Source organism: Parus major, chromosome 9 (assembly GCF_001522545.3).
Source record: "Parus major isolate Abel chromosome 9, Parus_major1.1, whole genome shotgun sequence".
Taxonomy (NCBI): domain Eukaryota; kingdom Metazoa; phylum Chordata; class Aves; order Passeriformes; family Paridae; genus Parus; species Parus major.
Genome location: NC_031778.1, coordinates 14963881 through 14985258, shown reverse-complemented (window position 1 = coordinate 14985258; position 21378 = coordinate 14963881). Strand labels below are relative to the sequence as shown.

The window sequence follows — 21378 nt, the reverse complement described above, 5'->3', positions numbered from 1 at the left end:
TTCTTCTTTTTTTTTTTTTTTTTTTTTTGTGGTCCTGTATTTTCTCTTTATTCATAACACTAGTTTTAAGAAAGTTACTGGCATTAGTTTTGGGACAGTGACTCCACAGGCACCTTCTGCAGCATGGCCAAAGCCATCAGCTCATGGTCCCTGATCCTTTTTCCAAGGGAGCTGGTTGCTGTCCATGGGAGAGGAAAACTGCACAGTGTAGCAGATATTTCTGGTGTGGTTAGAACTGGATTGCCTGGTGCAAACTTCCTCAAGGAGCTTTACCACAGGTACTCAAAAAATGGAGAGAAGAGATGCTGAGAGCTGGGGTCTGGTGTGTATTGAGGGTTGTGTTGCTCTGTCACCTGCAGCTCAAAGTGAATGTCACTGTAGATCTTGAGGAGCCTGGTGCCTGTCTAGTAGGCACCCAGACTGAGAAAATAGTTTTTTTAATGGAAATCAATAAAATATATGTGAATATTCTCACCTTAGTTAAAGTGACCTGAGCCTACTCAAGAGGATATTTGCCATGTTTTAAACTTAAAACACAGCTCAGTCTATTTATTTTCTTGGTCCTTCCAAGCTGGGCTTGGGCAGGTGAAATGATCCTTCCCCAGTCTCCCTTTTCATTTTCAGAGTTTGTGAAACTATTTGAACGTTTGAATTGAATTGAATATTTGAATGCCTAAGGTGCTCTCATGTTTTGAGATAAATGAGGAGATACTGACACTTTTAAAGTAGCACCTGAGTAGCTGCTGAGCCTTGGAGAATCTGCTGCCTTGAATGGAATAGTGGTGACCACGTCCTCTGTGCTGCTGTGACAATTCAGTTACACCAACAGGCTGAGGGCATTGCGAGGATCAAAAATGTTCTGCGCTTTTGTTGGCATAAAACAGGAATTTCTGAGAAAATTTTTTCCAAGGAGGAAAAAAGATTGTGATAGATCTTCATAGCTGATGGTAGGTTCACTCACCAGAGGAGAGCAGGTGAGACAAATGTGAGACCTGGGTTACACGTCACCTAAATGCTTTCTGACTTAAGAGCGTTTGAGCTGGAATCACTTGCAATTAGCATGGGCTTGGCAGAAACTGGCACTGCTGCTGTTTGTGCAGAAACTGCTTGCACAGTCCAGTTGTGCCAGGGGGAAAGCTGCTGTTAGCAGTTAGTACAGGGGTAGTCTTGAGGTGGTGTCTGTGCTGTGGCTGCTCTTAGAGCAGCTGATGTCCTTGATGGCACAGCAACAACTCTACAATCAACAGCACAGCTGTCTGTCACCTGTACCCAGTCTGTCACTCAAACATTCTGTTCTTTAACCTATTTGTCATCATAGCCACACATTTTTTAGGCAGCTAGTGGTGTCTGGGAGCTTTGAACTGCATTGCTTGTGAGAAGCTAGCTATGCACATGGTCCAGGGAGATGTGACCACAGCTCTGCTCTTCACAGTCTGCTTGGATGAGGCAGTTTCCTCAGCTGGCTGTGGTCAGGCTGAGGCGGAGTGTAACCTGTTATAGGCTCAAATGACCCAGCTGGGAACACTTGCTCAATTGACACAATAAATTATATCTAAGTCTGCTAAATTAAGTAAGTAATGAGGACCACAGGGCACCTGCTGATCCCCATAACCTGTGTTGCTGGAGGTTGGGCAGAATGTCTCCTGCCTGCCTGATGGAGCCTAGGAGCTTGCGAGTGGGTGGCGTGGGAACTGGGGACAACTGAGGATTCGTACAGGGATGCAGAGCTGCTCCTCGGGGCAGAACAAGAAATGTATGATTCTTGGCCCTAGAATGAAGAAAGCAAGATGCTGTGGACTTGTTGCAACCCGTGCAGCCTGTGAATGTTTTCTTCTTGTTGACTTCTGCTGTCACTTAAGTTATTTCATTGCCAAAGGGCAGGGAATGCACTAGCGAAGTGGGAGAGAGGGCTGTGTGTTGTAGAAATCAGTGCACCAAATGTGCAATTCTTTACTTTCTGCTTTTGCACTTGTTTATTTACCTATAGGATTTGTTGGGGGGGGGGCTGGGACAGAAGGGATGGTGGTGTAGGATGTACATCTGTCTCATCCAGGAGAAAGCTCATGTTCAGATGAGAAAGCATTATGCATACAATGCCTGAAATCAGCCCTTAAAATAGCACACTCCACATCTTAGTAATGTATTGAATATATCTGGATAAGAAACAGTCTGATTGAAGTATTGAGCTTATTGTAGTGTGTCTGCTGTGACTCATCAGGAAATTGAAAGTCTTGGGACAAAACTCACCCCCCTTCAGTCTTTTTGGGAGAGACGGGAATTAGTCTTAGATGGGAGGTAATTAATTGTTCTGTGATTGCCGTAAATAGGTACTGAACAACAAGCTCATACTGAAATATTTATATCCTAAGCCCTGTCTTGTGAGCCCAGCTATCCAGAGTCTCCATCAGACAGAGACAGCGAAAAAGAAAGTTCTTTGGAATGAGCAGCACTTCCACCTACATGCGTTTAAGCGAGACTGGTTGGAGGTGAGCTGGTAGGCTGCATGCTGTAATAAGCCACTTACTAGGATAATGGCTGTAGGCTACAAATGCTGTTTCTACTTAGTCTGTCTATTCAGTGCAAACATTAAAAAAGAAAAAGCTCTCTCCCTCAGTAAAGTCTATAATACTCTTAATCCCCAAGGTACTCCATGAATATTAACTTAGCCAGTGTTGTAACACCCCATGGAGGCAGATGATGCATGCACAGTCTTTTCCATCCACTGGAGAAACTGAGGCAGTGGGAAGGACTTCAGGCTGCTGGGTTTGGACTGGGGCAAAATCCTGGGCAACAGCCTGGCTTGATGGTGAGCAGGCAGCTGCCGGCTGGCCCTTGGTGGGAGTATGGGACTTACAATTTTCAGGGTCTAATCCCATAAATTTAGGGTTTCATTTGGACAGATTTGCTGCCTGCTGTTGCAGGCAGTGCTGCTCTGCTTGAGGAGTCACAGAGGGTGCATTGGCTGGCAGAAGTGTGGGGATGAGAGCCGTGAGGGGATAAGTATGTGCAGGAATATCTCTGTAATTTACTGAGTAGCTATAGCCATTATGTATCTGTCTGACTGCAGGATATTGCTGGGAATCCAGATGTTGAGAAAAGAAGCAAGAGAATCAAAATGATCAAATACCTGTTTAAAAAAAACAGTGCCCAAGGAAAAGGAGCTTGATGGCTTTGTGTTTGTCTGCACTGAAGTCATGGCAACAGAGAACTCATTTAGCAGAATTAACTGTTTCTCTATCTTAACCAAAAAAAAAAAAAAAAATCAAATGAAAATGATGCAAGGGAACATCCTTTTATCTAAACCAAATGAGTCCGTTTGTGCCAAAGCAAAGGAATCATCCTTTGGAGTTTGCTCCAGAGAGCACATATTTTATTGGTAGAGAATGTAACAGTTGTCCCAAAGCCTTAACATGGAGCCTTAGGCGAGCACTTTCAGTAACAAGAAAACCAAACTGAGGTTCCTGCACCTGCATGGTATTGAAATAGAAGCATGGTTTTTGGTTGTTTGGAATTTCAGCTCAGTTGAGACCTGGATGCAGCTTTCAGAACTGCAATCTCGTTAAAGGTCCTTATGGGTAATTATTAGTTTTGAAATTATCTAGGGATAAAATGCTGATGCTGCATTGGTTTGGGTGCACCCAAATACTTGTAAAAAAACAGTTGCCTCTAGGTCCATTTGACTTTCATTTGACCATAGATTTTTTGGTGCCCAAGACTCATTTTAATCTCCTAATTTAAGTACTGTTTGAAATAATTCTCACACAAGCCCCAGAGATGACTATTCTGTGCTACTTCTGTTCTGACATTCACGGCCCATCTCCATGCACAGACCACTCTGTGAAGCAGCACAAGAGGTGAAACACACAGTGACTATTGGTAGGCACAAAAGTTCATTTTACATCACCGAGAATCTCATATTTGGAATTCAGAAATTGTTCATCTTGGTAATGAGCAGGGGCAAGCTCCAGGGAAAATATCACGAACTCAGATGTGTTGCTTGAGGCGCCTGGAAAGTGGTGTTTCTCTTAAGCAGTGTTTTCCAACCAGATTTTACTCTGTGGCTCTCTCGGAGATGGTTTTAGGCAACACCTTATGGTTTCCCTGAAAGTGTCTGACAGCAGAGATGCAGAGTTTTTATCTGTGTGAAGGAGTGCAACAGTTTGGGGGAGATTTTAAGGATGATTCAACTTTGAGATGGCTTCTGTCAAAAATGTTGGGTAAGCTTCAGACTAATTGGAAACCTCCCCTTTCACTGAAATCACAGAATCACAGAAGATTTTGATTTGGAAGGGACCCACAATGCTTATTGAGTCCTAATCTTAAGTCAGTGCTCACCAGGTGAATGTAAATTGTTTTCCATTGGTTCTTAGACCTGGATGATACTGATGCCTTTTTTCCTGCAACTTTTACTTTGGTTTAATGAAAGAAAAGTGAATACTGAGTGCAGGGCAGGAGCTCTGATCAGTGAAGGAAAGCCACAATCGTTGTATATCCAGGTAGATAACTCTCATGTTATTTTGGAGGTGATCCATGTCAAAAGCCAATGTTTAAGAGTTCTTTTTTGAAAGTGTCCCTTTCAGGAGGGACCTCATGTGAATAGTGGAGCTCTTCACACTGCTGAGTCACACTGTGCAGATGGGCTGCACAGGCAGGCTGGGGGTCACTGACGCTTACACAGCCTCAGACTGGTGTATTTGCAGTAGTGGCCTGTTTCTTTCCACTTGTTTTCTCATCCCCAAGCCTGGACATAGCCCTTGGTTTAGCTGTTAACAGCGTGGGAGCAGAAGATCCAGGCTGAAGCAGCCTCCTGGCACAGCCATTCCTGTGGGTGTGGGTATTGCCAGCAGGAGAGACGAGAGCAAGGGGATGAGGGTGGGAGTGCAAAGCCCTGGTGGTTGCACATCAGAGGCTTTTAAGGAGTAATAACTCACATATCAAGCTTTCTTCACTGAGAGATGAGATTCCCCAACCAGAATGTTCACAAGTGAGGCAACCCCAGCCCTATGGGTTGTCCCAACACGCTTGGGGCAGATAAGCACAGCGGAAAAGCCCAAGGAACTGCTGCCAAACGACTGGGAAGATGCAGCCCACGGTGTCTGTTGTGTCTGAGATCTCTGTAAAGTCTCTCACATCTTTCCTCAAGTTTAGTTTTCCAGTGGAGGCTGTTGCAGTAATGAGAATGTCTCCCATCTGCTCCTCACATGGCTTGGCACATTTAGCCAGAATATATATATTTTTATTATGGGGTTAGCCAGTGGTAACCATGACAATTAGACTTATCACGCAGCAGTTTTTTTTCCCTCCTTGAGTCAGTTTGAAATGCTGACAATTAAATGGATACAGTACACTTTAGAGATCCATCAGTCTCTTTGTTGTCTTGACAACCAGAGTATATTTAGAAATGTAACAAGTACATGGAGTTCAATTGCACTTTTGCTAAAACATAGTTTTGTAGCTTGAGAATTTAATCTGTTGTTTGTAGATCCAGGTGCTTATTTGAGCTATGCCTGACTTTCTCTTTGGTCTCTCTGGGAAGCTCCAACATCGGCTGGTGGAAAGAAGGTCCTTGTCAAGCACGGAGCAAATGTGCCCACTGTATGTGGCAGGGGCTTGGGTGAGGGGCTGGCAGCCACTTCCTTCTTGGGCACTGGATGTGCTGGCTGCCCCTGTGTACTTGTGGCTACTCATTTGCAGTGCAAGAGGAACGTGTGTGGTTGTCATCCCAGATGTTTGTCCCTGCAGATCCAGCTCAGCAGACAGGGCTGGGGAGCCATGAGCAGTGTGTCCAAACACCCTCTCCCAGATGAGCTGCTGCCAGGGTTCAGTGGCACTTTGGTGCAGGAGGCCAGTGCCACGCTGCATGACACTGGCAGACTGTGATGGCTCTCCTGCCCCTGAGCTACCCAAGCTTTGGTTGCAAATGGAAACAACTCGGCCATGGAAGCAATACCAGGGACTGTTTCTCCATATAATTTCTCCTGTTTTGTCTTTGATTTAATGGGGGTGTGTTTCTTTGATTTTAACAAAACACTACTACTAAATTTTTTTTATTCCTTCCAATTTGACTGGCAAAATTGAGCTCATTCTCTCCCCGCTGAGCTGGAATAGTGTGTGGGCTAGCTGTCTGGAGCTATGGATTTTTAAGGCTGCATCCAGGGCTAGAAAAGAAGGAGGGAATTACGATGGAGTGCACTCTGTGGAGCTCTAAATAAGCCTGTCTCTCAGCACCCCTGTGCACACACTGATGGTGGGTGTGTGTGGAGTGTCTGTGTTACTCCCTGCCCTTTTCCTTTTGAGCCAGGAGAGAGCTGTGGTCAGTGCAGCACTTGTGTGGGTGTGTGCCATACCTGTAAGTGTGGTGATGTGCCAGCCCAGAAGAGCAGTGGGGATGTGTGGCCCCCATCTGCTGCCACACTACAGCCCAAAGGCTTGTGAGATGGGGGCTGGCAACACAGTACCCTTCTTACACTCTTAGCACAGGACCTGACATTCTGGCTTCAGATCTGTGTCTGGACACGTGTGGATCAGAGTACTTCCCTGGCTTGAGTGATAAATGAATAAAATGAAAGTCAGATTGGGAAATAACTCAAATGTTCCCGCTGCCCCTGTACCTGGCTGACCCAGAATTGTCCTGGTCAGGGCTGTCCTTTCAGAAGGCTTGCAGGTTGAGGAGCTGCTAAAAGGGACTTTGTGTGAGGTGTTGATGGCCTTTCATAATTGGCACCTGAATCCCATGGCAGGGCTTGGAATATTTGTGTATTTTCTGTAAAACGTGAAGCAAGACTTCTCCATTTCTCCCTGTCTTAGGCTTGGCTGTTAATTGATTCCTGGCAATATAATTCGGTCAGGAGAAGTGAAAAACCCAAACAAAACTGAATTCTCCTTTATCAGCAAAGCTGTGGCAAAGCAGCCTTCTGAACAGGAGGTTGGTTGCAGCAGATGGAGTGGCCTTTTGCTGGAGGAAAGCAGTTCATTTGGTGAGATGGTTTAAAGAAGACAATGTTGTGTCCATGGCATGGCTGTAATGGTGTTCATCCCTGGGCAGAGATCTGTAAAACTGGTCCGGAGTGCTGCTCTGCTCCTGAGGAGCACAGCCAGCACAGGTTTGCCACTGGGATGGTTTATTACAAGGAGGTGAGGAAGGCTTCAGGGGGTGGAGTCCACCCTGAGGTCAGTCCTTGGCTGCACAACGTCTTGTCTGTGCATTACACCCAAAATATTAATAAGGCTCAAAAGGAGGACAGCATTATATGGTTTTGCTTCCTTCTTCCCTATGTTTCTTTTTCACTCATTGCCTGTCAAATAATACGGTTGATTTCTCAGTGTGTATGCCTCAGTTTAGTTTTTGCATTTTCTTTCTTCTCTCCATTTTACCAATTTCCCAATGAAAATCCCAAGCCATAGTTATATTTCCACTCCAGCTCTGTTTGTGTACTGTTAACATGCCTTGTTCCAGTGTTTAATAGCTGCTGGGGTTTATTCTTAACATACAACCACCAAACCCCAATGATCCTAATGATTATTCAAGAGTGCTTTAAACAAGTTATCCCAATCCATCTGACAAAGATAATGGTCTTCTATTAGAAGATACTTAGCTGGAGGTTGAATGAGCTGTAATGTTTATGGGTCTGCAGATCTGTAACCAGACAAACTCAGAATAACTCCTTGGATTTCAGTGGAGCTATGTTTGTTTATTACAACAGAGGCTTAGGCAGTGCTTTAGATGCAAATTGCAACCTCTGTGTAGTTAAGTGGGCTTTTGATTTAATTTCTGGAAGCAGTAATGTCAGCAGAGAAGCGAAGAGCTGGGACCCACATAGCCTGAAGTCTGTAACTTTGGGTTGCTCCCTTTTCCTTACTGTCAAGATCAGATTCCTTTGGTTGGGGCTACTAATCAAAATGCAGGTTCTCTTAAGCATCTCCTAAAGGCAGACAAGAGAGAGTGGAAGTGCAGCCCATGCAGATTCTGTATCTCTCTCCACACTTTGCAGAAAATGCCAGTGCTTGAGTTGTTCTCTCTGACTTGTGGTTGGGCTGTTGACCTGGAGCTTGTGCTCTCAGCTCCAAAGATGCAAAGGCACCATACTGAATTTTCTGGCTCTGAGGTAGCGAGAGCTGGGATCTCCTTTCCCCCAACTTATCCGTGTCCATGCAGCAGTCAGGAGACATGGACCACTGCTCATCACCCCTACTGTGTGTGGCATAAGTGATTCACCATGCATTCATTTCTGGTCACATAAGGGGCATCTGTTTAAAGCAGGCTTGAGCCATAGGTTAGTGTTAGCTATTTGAAGTCTGAAGTCTGAAAGCAACATCAAACAGGGAGCAGAAATGTATCATGCACAGAAAAATCTCTGGGATTTGCTTCTCCCTTTAAAAAATAATAGTAATAAATTCCAAACTGTTTGCATATGCTGTCTCCTCTGTGGTCAGGACACCTGTCTGCCTCTTTGCTGATACTTGATACAGGCTTACAGTGCTTGCAAAAATGTTAACGTGAATTTTTTGTCATGGCAAATATGAAAAGAATATCCAGCGTCTGTGTGGGCAGGTTCTCAGCAAATTTTTCTCTGCTTTTTGCACTTTGGATCTGAAGCAACTGCTGAAATTCTGCTGCCCTTCCTTCACCGCAGACCAGGAGGGCAGAGCTGCTGCCCTGCCAAACCTGGTTCTCCTGAGCAAGGCAGCTGGTGGTGGGGCTAATGAGTTACAGCCTGGCTTCATTAAAAAAACAATATATGCAACTGGCTAGAAGTGTCTCTCTTTCTCTTTAATCCTTTCTTTTTTTTAATCTAATTTAATCTAATCTTTTAATCTTTGATCCTTGGCTGATCTCAGGAAAATAGAGGTGAGGGTGCAGTTAGGAGCAGCTGGGGGTCACCTGGTGACACCAGGAGCATGGTGGGCTGGGAAAACTGGGGAATGCCAAAGTGGACCTTTCACTAATCATCACTAGTACTTTTAAAACTTGCTCATTTCTTCACCAGGACCGAGATTAAAGGAAATAGAAAACATCAGAGTAAGCTCAGATATCAATAAGCTGGAAGTATTAAAGACTGCTGGTTGAAAAAAGCTTGTGGTAACTTAAAGAAACCCTGTGTTTTCTCTTTAATTGGGTGTCTTTGGAGGCACCCAGAAAGGAAACTAGGGCTGGAAGTGGAGATGGGGTTTGGGCTGTCCCACCCTGACTCTTTTTCCACAATGGCTGTGTGTTTAATGCATCCCATCTCTGCTTTGGTGCTCCTTGATGCTCGCATGGCAAAGCCAATGCTGTGGGAGTGACTCACGCTTGGCCTTGAGCGGTTGCTGAGGCTTGGGAAGAAGAGGCCCTTTAAGCATGAGAGGCAGAAGGGCTTCTGGTCAGGCTTTGAAAGAGACTTTGTTACCTGCAGCCCTTACGTCAGTGCCTTTCACCAGCTCTGCAGTGATTTAAAACAAGTAGCTTCTCTTCCAAATAAACCTCAGCTACTCCAACACTTGCTCAGATGTAATCTGTGCTGCCAAAGTGTGAAAAACCCCTGTATGGGTCAAAACAGGGACAGATACATGAGATTTGTCAGAGGGGAGGAAAAAAGGCTGTGGTCTGCTCGGTACAGGAGGGCAGCTGGCCTTACATGCCCTTTTGGGGCTGTTTTCTTGGCGAGGTGTTACAGGCAGCTTGATTTAATTTCTGCTTTTACGATGAGCAAAACATTGATTCTGACCTTTCTGTTTGCACCCACAGAGATCCCTTGGAAGAGCCCGTCTGTTCATCTGACTGGGTGTGTGACAGGGCTGCCTTGCTTCCAGGTGAGGAATGCAATAACTCTCAGGGCTTTTGCCAACTGCTGAGTTTAGGGACAGTGGGAAGACCTTGGTACCATGTTTGGTCCTCCAGCAGCTGATGGGCATTTCTGCAAAGCTTGGGCTGGTGGGATGCCAGCTTGCCCAGGAGGCTTGAGGTGGTTTTACTGTTCCTGGGTCTAAGTTTGGAAGCAGCAAACATGCAGGCCCTCCTGCAGATTGGGAGTGTTGCATGGGGGCAACTGTTTGGTCCTGGGGGTCATTTTGCTTTGACCTCTTTTTTGAACAAAGCTTTCCTGATTGTGGACCTGAACTCGTTCCCCATCCATGACGTGACTCTCTGCAGGCTGTAGATGTTCCCAGCTGGTGGTGGGGTGATGGAGAGCTGGCTGTATGTTAGCTGAATCTATCAGTGTTTCAGTGGACAAATAGAAATTAATGTGAGTAGCCAATTAATTCCTTCTTTAGAATTGCCAATTCTGTCAAATTCACTGGAGATATTTAGCTTTGACTTAAGGATCACCGTGATGAAGCACCCCAAAGTACTGCAGGAGTCCCTGGCTGGATTATGTGTAGGACACAATCTGTCCTTTGTGCCCATCCCATGATATAATGGTTTGATTGCAGGAAGGGTAAGATTGCAGAACAGGACCAGTGTCAGGGCAGTGGGTCTGTCCTCATGTATCTCTCAGTTGTGCCACCCCAGGGGACAGAAAGATGCTGAAAAGTCCTGGCAACAGGGGTAAGAAAGCAGCTTGTGCAGCCCTGCTGAGAAGTGCAGAATGAGTGACCAACTACCCTGGTGGTTTTGACCAATGGAGCTTCTTTGTTTGCTGTGATGCTACCTGACTTAAGGACCATGAGATGTCTGTGTGGCAGGCCAAAAGCAGGAACAGTGAATCTTCACTCTGTTGTGTCACTGAATTTAATTGCACTTTCATTCTTCTGTTTTGATACAATATACATCCCTACTTTCTGCCTTTACCCTCCTCTTGAGTCTAATTTTTTGGGGTTTTTTTGATTGTTTGGGGCTTTTTGTTGTTGTGGTTTTTTTTGTGGATAAATTATGTCTAGCTGGAGATGAGATTTCAGTATCCTGTTTACTGCAAACTGTTGGGGCCATTAATAAATGTTGACAGACAAAGACAGACCAGGGATTAATAAGTAGAGGACAGGAGATTAATAGCAAGAGCGTAGAATCTGGTTCAAGGCCTGATCTTCCCAGTTGCTGGGCTATGGAAGATTAATGGTAGCTCTTCTGCCAGTCTCACTCTTTCTGTGCTAGCTTTCCTGACTAAGTTTAATAAACCATCCCAGTGGGTTGCTGTGAATATGAAATCTAGGAAGATGCCCATTGTTCTATTAACTAAATATGTCCTCATGTTAACTGAATGAGACAGTATTAGTTTTGCTTTCTAGTCAGCACTTGAGCAACAACATCAATGCATCTGTGAGTGGTGAAGTCAGATTTTCAGGTGCTTACAACTCCTCTCAAGACAAAAACATATCATAAAATGTATCTTCCAAAGCAAGCTGTGTCTGACAAATTGGTTTTTTACTCTGTGTCCTGTGCAAGAGATTGATTTCTCTGCTCTTGACTGGGTTTTCAGCTTCATTTCTGTGAAAAATTGGGCTCTTGACCTGTCTCTCATTAGGTTTAGTGTGATATTAGATCATTGCAAGACAACACCAGCTTTGCAAGGAGAATGCCTGGTTAAATTTGTGGGTGAACTGTAGAGCTGGAGAACTGTACAACTGTGATGGGACTGCATCACAGAAAGTTTTATTTTAATAGAAGGGTGTGTACTGTTCTGGGTATCCTATATAGAAAGCTTCAGACTCTTTCTTTTTAGGCTGGAACTGTTGCTTTAAGCACTCCTGTAGTCTTTTAACCTCTGGCCTCGGGTATTTTCCAGTCTCTGGCTCCAACAGATGATCCCCAGCCCTAGGTGCATAAGGTTATAGTGACACATAGGTATGTGCATGGCTGTGTTGGGAAGGAAGCAGCTGTGTCCCTGCAACAATGAGCGTGATGCAGCTGGGACTAACATCAGAACTTCATGCAGCAATAGCTGACTTTATTTTCCAGGGAAGAAAGCCTATGCACTGCCTTGGTGGCCCTGTAACAAAGCCTTTCCCCTCTTGTCTGCTCTTGCATGCAGTGCCCTTGGCTTTTCAGAAGTTAATTGATTTGTCTATATTATGAGTCTCTCTTTAATTTTATTTGTGTAAAGAAGAACACACGCTAATCTTTCTCCAGAGAAATGTTTTGCGCTGCTCCTCTTTGAACGTTGGCCCTGGGTCTGCTGTTTCTTAATGAGTCTTTAACTAAACAGCTACGGTTCCCACATGCTCCAGCCTTGACACACACATACTTGTACACCCACATGCCTGCTCCCAGCTGAACCGAGCCTGCCCGCTCCCCTGCCCGCCCGCTGCTTTTTGGGATTTGCATTGGCAAGGCAGCACCTCCCTGGGAAGCCCTGCGTGTGAGAGAGGGCTTTATACTGCACAGAGAGATAGACTTGGCCTGACATGAGCTGTCCTGTGAATTGGAAGGGCTGTAACCTCTTTACCACCCTGTCCTCCCAGCCCCTGGCTTGGTTAAAGCGTGCCTCCAGGAGCTGTGGATTCCTGTGGGCTGCGCTGCCTGCGGCGAGGACTCGAGTGAGCACCGAGCACCCGATGCTGAATTACTGGCTGGAATGCCACTGGCTGCCAGATCCTTGATAGCTTGTTTTTAATGAAGATTCCTCCTGTAATTCCTAGAATATCTTGCAGTGCAAAAAAAAAGGAGCGGTGTGTGTATTTTGCTGTGGGCTGAATTTTTTCCTGCTCTTCACAGTTCCCTCCGTGAACAGGGAGGAGGAGGAGGAGAAGGAGGGGGAAGCAGCTGACTGCTTTTTTGTTGTTGTTTTTGTTTTTCTACTTGACTTCTGTGAAATATGTGGCGATCAATCGCTCGCGACTAACAAAATGTTTTTGTTTCTCTTTGCAAAAGCATATGGGAGCTGCAGGAAAAGCATATGGGCGTTTTTAGGAAAACATATTGGTGAATGGACAAATTATAGTGGTGCCAATATGTTTTGGATGTCTGGCTAGACCACTACTACTACCAAACTTGCTGGCATGCAGACACATCCACAAGATTTCCAGCATGTGAGGGCTGTGTAGCTGCTCCTGGGGAAAGGCAGGCTGTGCTGGATCAAGCCTCTGCTGAAACAGTGCTGTGATCCATCTTTGGGATGCGTGACAGCCTCATCATGTCCTGGGGTAGGCTCCGGTCTCATGTTTATGGCAGTGTATCCATTCTGTCAGGAGACTGAGCCCAGAGCTCCACTTGCAGCTGGCTGCAAGCAATGATAATGGTAACCATTTTCCTTTCCAAAGCACTGGACTGCAGTCCTCTTAACACCTGAGCTTCTTGCAAACATCTAGGCAGCTTCTGGTTTTCCTCAGCAAGATCTTTGTGTTAGCCTGGGCTGTTATTTTTAATTTCTCCACCGAGTGGTTTGCTTTTCAGGAAATGCAGAATATTGGCGGTATTGTTTCTGGTCCCAGTCCTGTTTGCCCTGATACTGGTGATCCAGGGAGAGGGATCCATAAGCAGAGAGCTGTAAGAGGAGCAATTTGTCTTGGCTGGTGGGCTCTGGTGGCTCACAGCATCCCTGCAGTGGGAGCTACCCTGCTGTGGACCCCTGTCCATGATGTCCTTGGTAGCCCTTCCTACCCACCCCAGTGGTGAGGCAGTGCTGCCTCTGTCTGGGATGGGCATGGCCATGCTGGGCTGCAGGAGAGGGAAAAACACATGGCTGAAGACGGGGGATAAGCAAGTTGCACATTTGGGCAGTCATTTGGATGTTACATTGTTCATCTCGGTTATGAACCGGCACTCAGATATTCTGAGTGGTAATTCGGCACCTTTTAGTGCTCTCCCTCTTATGCCAGCTTCAGGATGATTTGCTAGTGAGTAATTTTACATTATTTAATGTAGTCACTTTCCTTATTGCTCTTTTGTTCTGTGAAACAATTCCCTATTTTATTATGCAAACAGTACATTAAGATTCCTGTGGGCCTAAGTTCCCAACAGTGCTTGAGATGACGGCAGAGAAGTAGGTTATTTCAGAAATCATGATTCTCTCCTCTAGAAGCTTTCTTGGAGTTCTGCTTTAACTGCTTTTGATATTATACGTGCTTAAAAAAAAAAAAGAAGCTAAAAAAAATCAGTACTTCCTAAATGTTATAGAGCTCAAAAATACACTGTATGCCTTGTCACAATATTTAATACAGAGTGCTATTTACAGTAATGAATCAAAATGTCAGTTTTTAAAATATGAACTGTCAGAGTGTTCCTACTTTGCAGAAAACTTTGATATGACAGTTTGTTAATCATATGACTATTACATCAAATGTGTCTAAGAGTACTTTTGCTCGACAAAGTCTTTTTTTATTCCTTTCCCCTCCCTTTTCCCTGTTAATTCTGGCAGGGTTGTTTGACTGAATGCACTCTGGTTAGAGGTCAAAAGAATCCAGAGCTGAATGCTTTTGTTTCTGGACAGAAGGGATGTGTCAGTGCCTGTGTTCTTGCTGGTCATGGTCACCTAGTCTTTGGTACAGCCTGGTTTGGATCATGTCTCCCCTGTGAGCATGGTGAAGAGGTGCTGATGCCTCTGGGGTAGCTGCATTTGGGGCAGCTGGGCTAAAACTGTCTCTTGAGTAATAAGAAGCTGGCTTGTACTGTAGCATTTCTAATCCCTCCAGCTTTAGCATGAGGGCACAAGTGAAATAAATATCTCAATGCTGCCTGTGCATCCTCGATGAGTTGAAGGGCTGGGGATGCCAAGGTCCCCTCCCCAGTGCCTTTGATTACTCTGGACCCAGGTCAAGGACTGGGTTTGGGCTCTAATTTCCCTTCCATTAATTTAGACCAGAATGCTTCACTTTTTTTGTTTTTTTATTCTTTTGTTTGCTTATCTGCAAAATGGGAGTAATTAATTGATATTAGTTAACTCACAAGTCTCCTTAAAGCCGATTAGTCAAACAACTGCACTTCTAGTGAAGACAAGGGAGAGCTTATGTAGATAATTGTGCTTTAGAAAACAGCCTCTGGAAGGAGCAGAGGGTTCAGCATGCTAATGTGAGCACTGGAGGCCAGAGAGGAGTCCCAGGTGTAGCAGAGTCGTGTACCTCTGCCCAGAATGTCTTTGTGCCACATTGCCTAAGGCTTCAGATGTATTCTTATTGCTTGTTAAAGCTCTCAGTTACCATTGCGTAGGTCTTACAAGTGCAATATTTCTGAGTTGGAGTTGGCCCAGCACAGCTCTGGGAATAGGAGGAGTCTAAAAAGGCAAAAGCTGTGTGTCAGCAGTCCAGAAAAGAGGAGTGTGGGCAGTGTAAGACTGTAAATCTTAGAATCAAAAAATCTTAGAAAGGTTTGGGTTGGAAGGGAACTTTGAAGACCCTTTAGTCTGAACTCCCCTGTGAGGGGCAGGGACACCTTCCATGAGATCAGGTTGTTCCAAGCCCTGTCCGACATGGTTTTGAGCACTTCCAGGAATGGTGCATCCATAGCTTCTCTGGGCAATTCATTCTGATGTCTTAACATAAAAAAAATATTTCTAAGGCCAAATCAGATGTTCCTGATTGTGGGTGTTTCTGGGGGCCTGATTAACTTGGAATTTCAGCTGGGCATGTCTATTAAACAGCAACCTCAACACTTGCAGTAATGTTAGTGAAGAAATGGTAAGGAGTTGTTTATGGGGTGTGCTCAGATATTTAAGTGCATTTTTGAGCAGCGCATCAGCGAGCTCTGGTGTGTGGAAGGCCCAGGTAAAGGCACTGCACTCATCTGAAGTTTGATATGCTGAGGCCCACTGGGTGTCCCTGCTGGAAGGAGATTTGGGAAGCTGAGGGCAGTGCTGTAACATTTGTCACATTAATATCCTGCTGATAGAGGAGGAAAAAACAGGAGAAGAAAGCAGGGGAAGGAGGTGCTGGTGAGTGAGGTGATGACAGCAGGAGAGGCTTTGCTGGTGGTGGTGCCTGGTGTGGACCACCAGGAAGCCTGAGAGAAGCTGTGGGGTGAACCAGTCCCAAAAGGGCTCTTGCACAAACACAGGGGTGCAGAGGGGCTGCCAGCAGCAAGGGGCACTGGCAATGCAAGTGTGAAGGCATACCTTTTCAAACCATGTCTTTGTCACCTCCCATCGGGCCAGTGCTGCTGTGTTTCCTCATCTCACAAAAGAACATTGATTATTACTCAATTTTCATTTTAGACAAACCACATTTTTAGTGCAATGATTTTTCTTTTATTATCGTTAGTGCAGTGGATAGAAAAGGAGCTCCAACAGATGTATGATTAGCAGGGCATGAAATTAAAAATGTTTGTGTACAAGGAAAAGGTTGTTTACTACCAAATTCCTCATTTGAAAATGAAGTGATACTAAGATTGACTGTGCAATTCTGCAGCAGGCCCCCAGTCCTTTTCGGTCCCTCCCTCAGCAGCATCAGCTGAAAAGTAATAATATTTTTAATGTTACTTTTATTAAAAAATGATAACACAATTGAAAAGTCAGTACCTGCCTTTAGGCAGATTATTTGAAGGGGTTGTTCTCATGCTCTGGCACTGATGGAGTCAATTCAAGAAAATATTTTGACTGATGTTTAAGCCCCACTGATTAGGCTGAATTGAATATTTTATATCAAAATTCATTTGGGTGGAAAATAAGGTTCTGATTGAATAATTCTGAGTGTGGGCATGTACCTGGGTGAATAGTACTTGTTGCCAAAATGTTGAAAAATTCATATCTGAAGTTGCTGCTGCTGCAGTATATGCAGAAGGGTGGAGATTGGTATGTGGTATTCAGTTCTTCCCCTGCTTTGTGGGTCACTTGTAGTGGTTTTGCACAGGAATGGTTTCAGGCTCTGGTGGAAAGCCATCAGCTCTTGGATTTTTGTCTAGAAGTGTGGGGGTCTATCCCCGTAGGAAATATCTATCCTTTTTTTTTTTTTTATTTTTCCCCCATGATAATGAAATTTTTAGTTTGAGAAATGGTATCAAATTTTCTTTTTACTTAGAAGCTTTGCCTGTGATGCTCAATTCTCAAGTGCAGCTGATTTTCCTTGATTTTTAAGAATTATCACAGAATTACAGAATATGCTGAGTTGGAAGGGTGGGTCCAAGTCCTGGCTCTGCACAGGATTCCCCAAGAATCACACCATGTGCCTGAGAGTGACTTCTAGAAGAACAAGGTTAAGAAGAGTGCATCAGGAACACTTGATTTGTGTCTTTCTGTTGGGATAAAGCCTGGTCCTACCTAGGATTGAACATTTCCCAGCTACTTCAAATTTCTCACCTATCTCAGTCTTTGTCCTCTGAAACCTTTGTGGCCATGTTCAAGGCTGACACTGGTTGAAGCCTGTTGGGCTGCTGATTTGTGAGGTTTCACCTGGGGGAGTGTTTGCAGGACCCAGACCTACAGCATCATCGTGGTGGATTCTGCCTGCTGAGCCTGGATGGCATTGAGCAGAAAATAGGAAGAGGGCTAAGAGATTGTTCCTGCATTCTGGGAACAATTGAGACAGAAAATTGCTTCCAGGATTTCTTCACTTTTCCACAGAGAATAATCAGCCTGTGTAATTCTCTGCCACAGGAAATACTGCCTGAATCTGTTACTCAAAGACAGCAAGCAAAGTACACATAGCAGCCTGAATACCAAAGGTGCTGCAGAGCAGGGACTGTCTCTTACTCAGGGCTTTTTTGGTGTGGTGTCATTTTTTTTCTGCATATGTCATGGGATATCACAATGGTGCAACCAATAAGACTGATAATTGAATACTGGCTTAGAAAGCCAGGGTGCTCTGGGTGCACATTTAGTCTAAACAAGAAGACAGATTTGTATGCTGAGCTTGTAAACGGAGTTTTGCTTAGCCTGGCACTTGGATTCTGCACCTGAGATTGTGGGGGAGCTTAGAGCAATTCCAGTGAGGTAATGGGTGTCTGGTAATTTCAGTCCTGCTCTTGGCTTGTTTTAATCTTTGCTTCACAGATGTCAGCAAATCACTGCTTCTTCACCGTTATTTGTTAATCTGGAGGATGGGGCAGCACTTGGGCTAGTTGCTGGAGTTTGTTATGTTTCTAATAAGGCCTTTCAATATGTGTTTTATTCCAACTTCTAGAGGAAATTATTTAATTTTTTTGAGTAAGAGTAGTTGTGGCCAAATTGCTGCATTATACCTGCTGGGCTCCAAAATTTGATTCCTAAATTTCCATTAGCAGGTCATAGTGGGCCAAAGGATCTTGCACTGCTAGAATAGAAAGGAATAAAACAGAATGGAGTTGGTGTTTGGTTATGGGCTCTGGATGTCATTGTTCCTGACTGTTCATCTGGCTAATGTTTGCTTTTGTGTAGTATTTGTCTGTGTCTGTGCTTCTGTGCACATGGGGAAAAGGAGGACAAATATCACTGGGGTGGATTAGCATTAAAAAATAGTTAACTGATCAAAGCCATAAAGCTTGTCCAAGTGAATTCTTCAGAGAAATAGTTTTGAATTTCCCAAGCAGCCGCAGGCCATGAAAGCAAAGCACTATCATTCAGAGATGCAAAAAATCCCCTTCTGTTGAAGTGTTGGTCCTATTTGTTCCCTTTTAGGAGGGGATTCAAATGTTTTCTTAATTTTCTACTGAACAGCTCACTGCTATCCATCATGAGCCTTTGCCAGCTCTCCTCCCCCTCAGTTTTAACCCTCCACTGAGATCTCTATATCTATACTTAAATTTTAGATGCCTTTTGGCCCTGTGCTCTTTTTTCTTACAGACCACACTTTGTCTCCGAGCTCAAAATGTTGTAAAGAAGGGGCTAAATGTTGTCCTCAGTGCCTTGGTGGAGGTGACAGGGAAGGTGGGATGCAGATGGAGACTTGTGCCTGGAAAGGTTTTCCTCACTTCCTGAAGGGATGGCAGGGGAGCCCTGTTCCTGATGCCATGTTCTGCCTTGGTACTGGTGCTGCCCCAGGAGGAGCACCTGCCCCACCAGGTCTGCAGAGCAGGTGGGACAAAGCAGGAGGGAATTTCCTTTCTCTCACATGGAGGAAAGAAAGTATGTTGTTGTTTGACTGCTCAAAGTTATTGAAGTCTCATACTGAAGGTTAAGCAACCAGCCTCTGGGAATTGGGCACATAAATTTGCTTTGTGCTTATGAAAGTCTCTTTCACAGTGTTTTGCTTTTTTGCTTCTCCTTAAGATGTAGAAAAGAATGAAGTGCTGGTGTATGGTCCATACACAGGGTATTTGGATGGCACGGTCATTAATAGGAATGAAAATTATTACTGTGGTGGCTCAGAGCTTGCCAAGAAAAAAAGAAAGGAAAAACTCTCAGAAGACACAAAGTGCTTTGTAGCTGGAAGTGCCTGTTGCCCTGCAAGGACTCAGCTGTCCTTTTCAATCCCAGTCTTCTATTATTGAAAATATTTTTCTTCCTAATACCTACTAGCTTTTTAATACTGCTTAATTGTATGCATGCCCCCCAAAAAGAAAGCCACACATTTTTCTGCTTTTGTAAATGTTCAGCTGTAGAGCCCCCAGGGAGAGTGTTAATGGCTGTGTCCCAGCTGCCTTTCAGGCAGAGAATTCCACTTTTACTTTCCTTCTGAAATTTGGAGTTTCATTCTCCATATAATCAAATTTTAATATAACTACATTTAAGATACATGTGTACATATATATATAAACATATATATATATATAAAATTATCTTTAATCCTGTGTCCTAAATATATTCTGGTAGAAGCTGTGGTTATCTTTGTAACAGGTGGGCAGTGCATGGAGAGCAAAGCTGGGTCTGAGGGATGCTACTGCAGCTTTTGGAGAGGGATTAGATATTTGCACAAGTGTGGGCATGGCAGTCATTTGTGCCATGCATACACATCCTTGGTTTCTGTGGTAGAGCAGAGATGATTTACCCACATAGCAGGGCCGTTTGCTAAGGTGAAGTCATCAGTGCTCTGTTCCTGAAGCAATAGAGAGGCACATCTGTACAGGATAGTGCAAAGTAAAAGGGAAGCTCATCCTTTTCCTCCACGACTGTGCTTTGGCCTCTTGTATAGGCCATATCCTGCCCTCAGATGGGAGCAGTGCTCAGCTATTGATAACATGATGAAGAATTGAATCTGAAGCTCAGGGCCCTTCTGCACAGGGAAACCATTGCAAAACAAAGCCAGGGTGTGAATTTAAAGTGCAATAGCTGTTCCGAGCGTACTTCTCATGTGGGCAGTCTTATTCTGCTCTGAGAGGGCCTTTGTGCAGTTCTGCTTCATCCAGTGCCAAAGGCACTCTGAGTGCAGAAAGAAGAATGCCCACACAGGGAGCGGATCGCTTTTCCAGGCTATTTCACCAGGCTGAAGAGTCCCAGGAGATGCCGTGTTTTCGTGTCCCATGAATGTTGCAGGAGCCTCTACCCTTCATTCAGCTCACTCTCCGCTCAGGCTTTCACAGGAGAGCTTTGTGGTGGGTGTGTGGTGGAGCTGTGTCTTCTGGACCCTGCCAGGTGCAGCATGCATCGCTCATTTGCTTGAACTTTTGGGCCTGGTCCCTGAGGATCTTGGTCTTGTCTGGGTGTTCCTGGTGCTGCAGCTTGGCATTCTCCATCAGGGCCATCACCTCTTGTGGTGTGTCCAGGCTGCTGAAAAGAACTCCTGTGAAAACGTGCCTATGTTCATATGTTGTTCCTTTTCCTGTGAAATTGCCAAGCAAACCTGTGCACTGGGTATGATTGTTATCTGAACACTGTTGAACAGGGGAAAAAAAGCCCATCTGTTCTACAAAGAGGCAGTGCAAAGAACAGGCTCTGTGACTAAATAAATTCACATCTGTTTAGCAGAACCATCAAATGGTGAGCAGAGGGGCCTAATGTGAATCACATGTTGAAACCACAAGTATGAGTGAGATGAGCTGCAAAAGAGAGAGCCTGGAAGTGTTGATCCATGTGAGCAACTGTTGGTTTCTCTCCTTACTCTTTGCCTCTACCAGTTTCCTGAGCTAATGATGCAAAATCAAAAATTCAGGGATGTGCACATGTCTATGCATACTTATGTGCGTAAGTTTGTATTCATTGCATGATTAATTAACCTTCCTATGTTATTTTGAGCCCTTAGATCATAACTTCAATTGGAAGGGCTCTGAGTGGTGGGGGAGCTGCAGAGGTGAGACAGTGGGACTAACATGAGGAGAGCAGGTGAAGCCGTTCCCTAGTGGAGGTGCTTCACAAAAAATGGAATATCTTGTTTTAAAAAGGAAATTCACTTGGATCTGATTACTTGTGATGATGTCTTCAGCAGTGTCATCTCAAGGAACCTGATAGAGTGATCTAGAAGCTTCAAAGGGTAGGTTATGCCTTCACATGCTCAAGCTAATTTCAGAATAGGTATCTCTGTACCAGTCCTAACAGACTGCATCTTTCCATGGATCAATGAAATTTGTTGCATTGGTTTTCCCCTTAGTGTTTTAAGCCCTGCAGAAACAAAGGGCAGCTCAAGTTTCTGTATTGGTTGCATTTGCAGTTTATTTTTCTTTTGTGCCAAGAACATATCAATACAATT

The 21378-nt window shown here is 44.6% G+C and overlaps 1 protein-coding gene across 3 annotated transcripts in view; it reads left to right on the top strand.

Moving 5' to 3' along the window:
• The window catches only part of LPP (LIM domain containing preferred translocation partner in lipoma), a 311346-nt gene that overhangs the window by 62525 nt on the left and 227443 nt on the right, over nucleotides 1–21378 (top strand). For all 3 annotated transcript variants that reach the window (XM_015637754.3, XM_015637755.3, XM_015637753.3), the window contains one exon: nucleotides 9725–9789. The gene's annotated coding sequence lies outside the window, so the exon portion shown is untranslated. The remainder of the gene's footprint in view (nucleotides 1–9724; nucleotides 9790–21378) is intronic.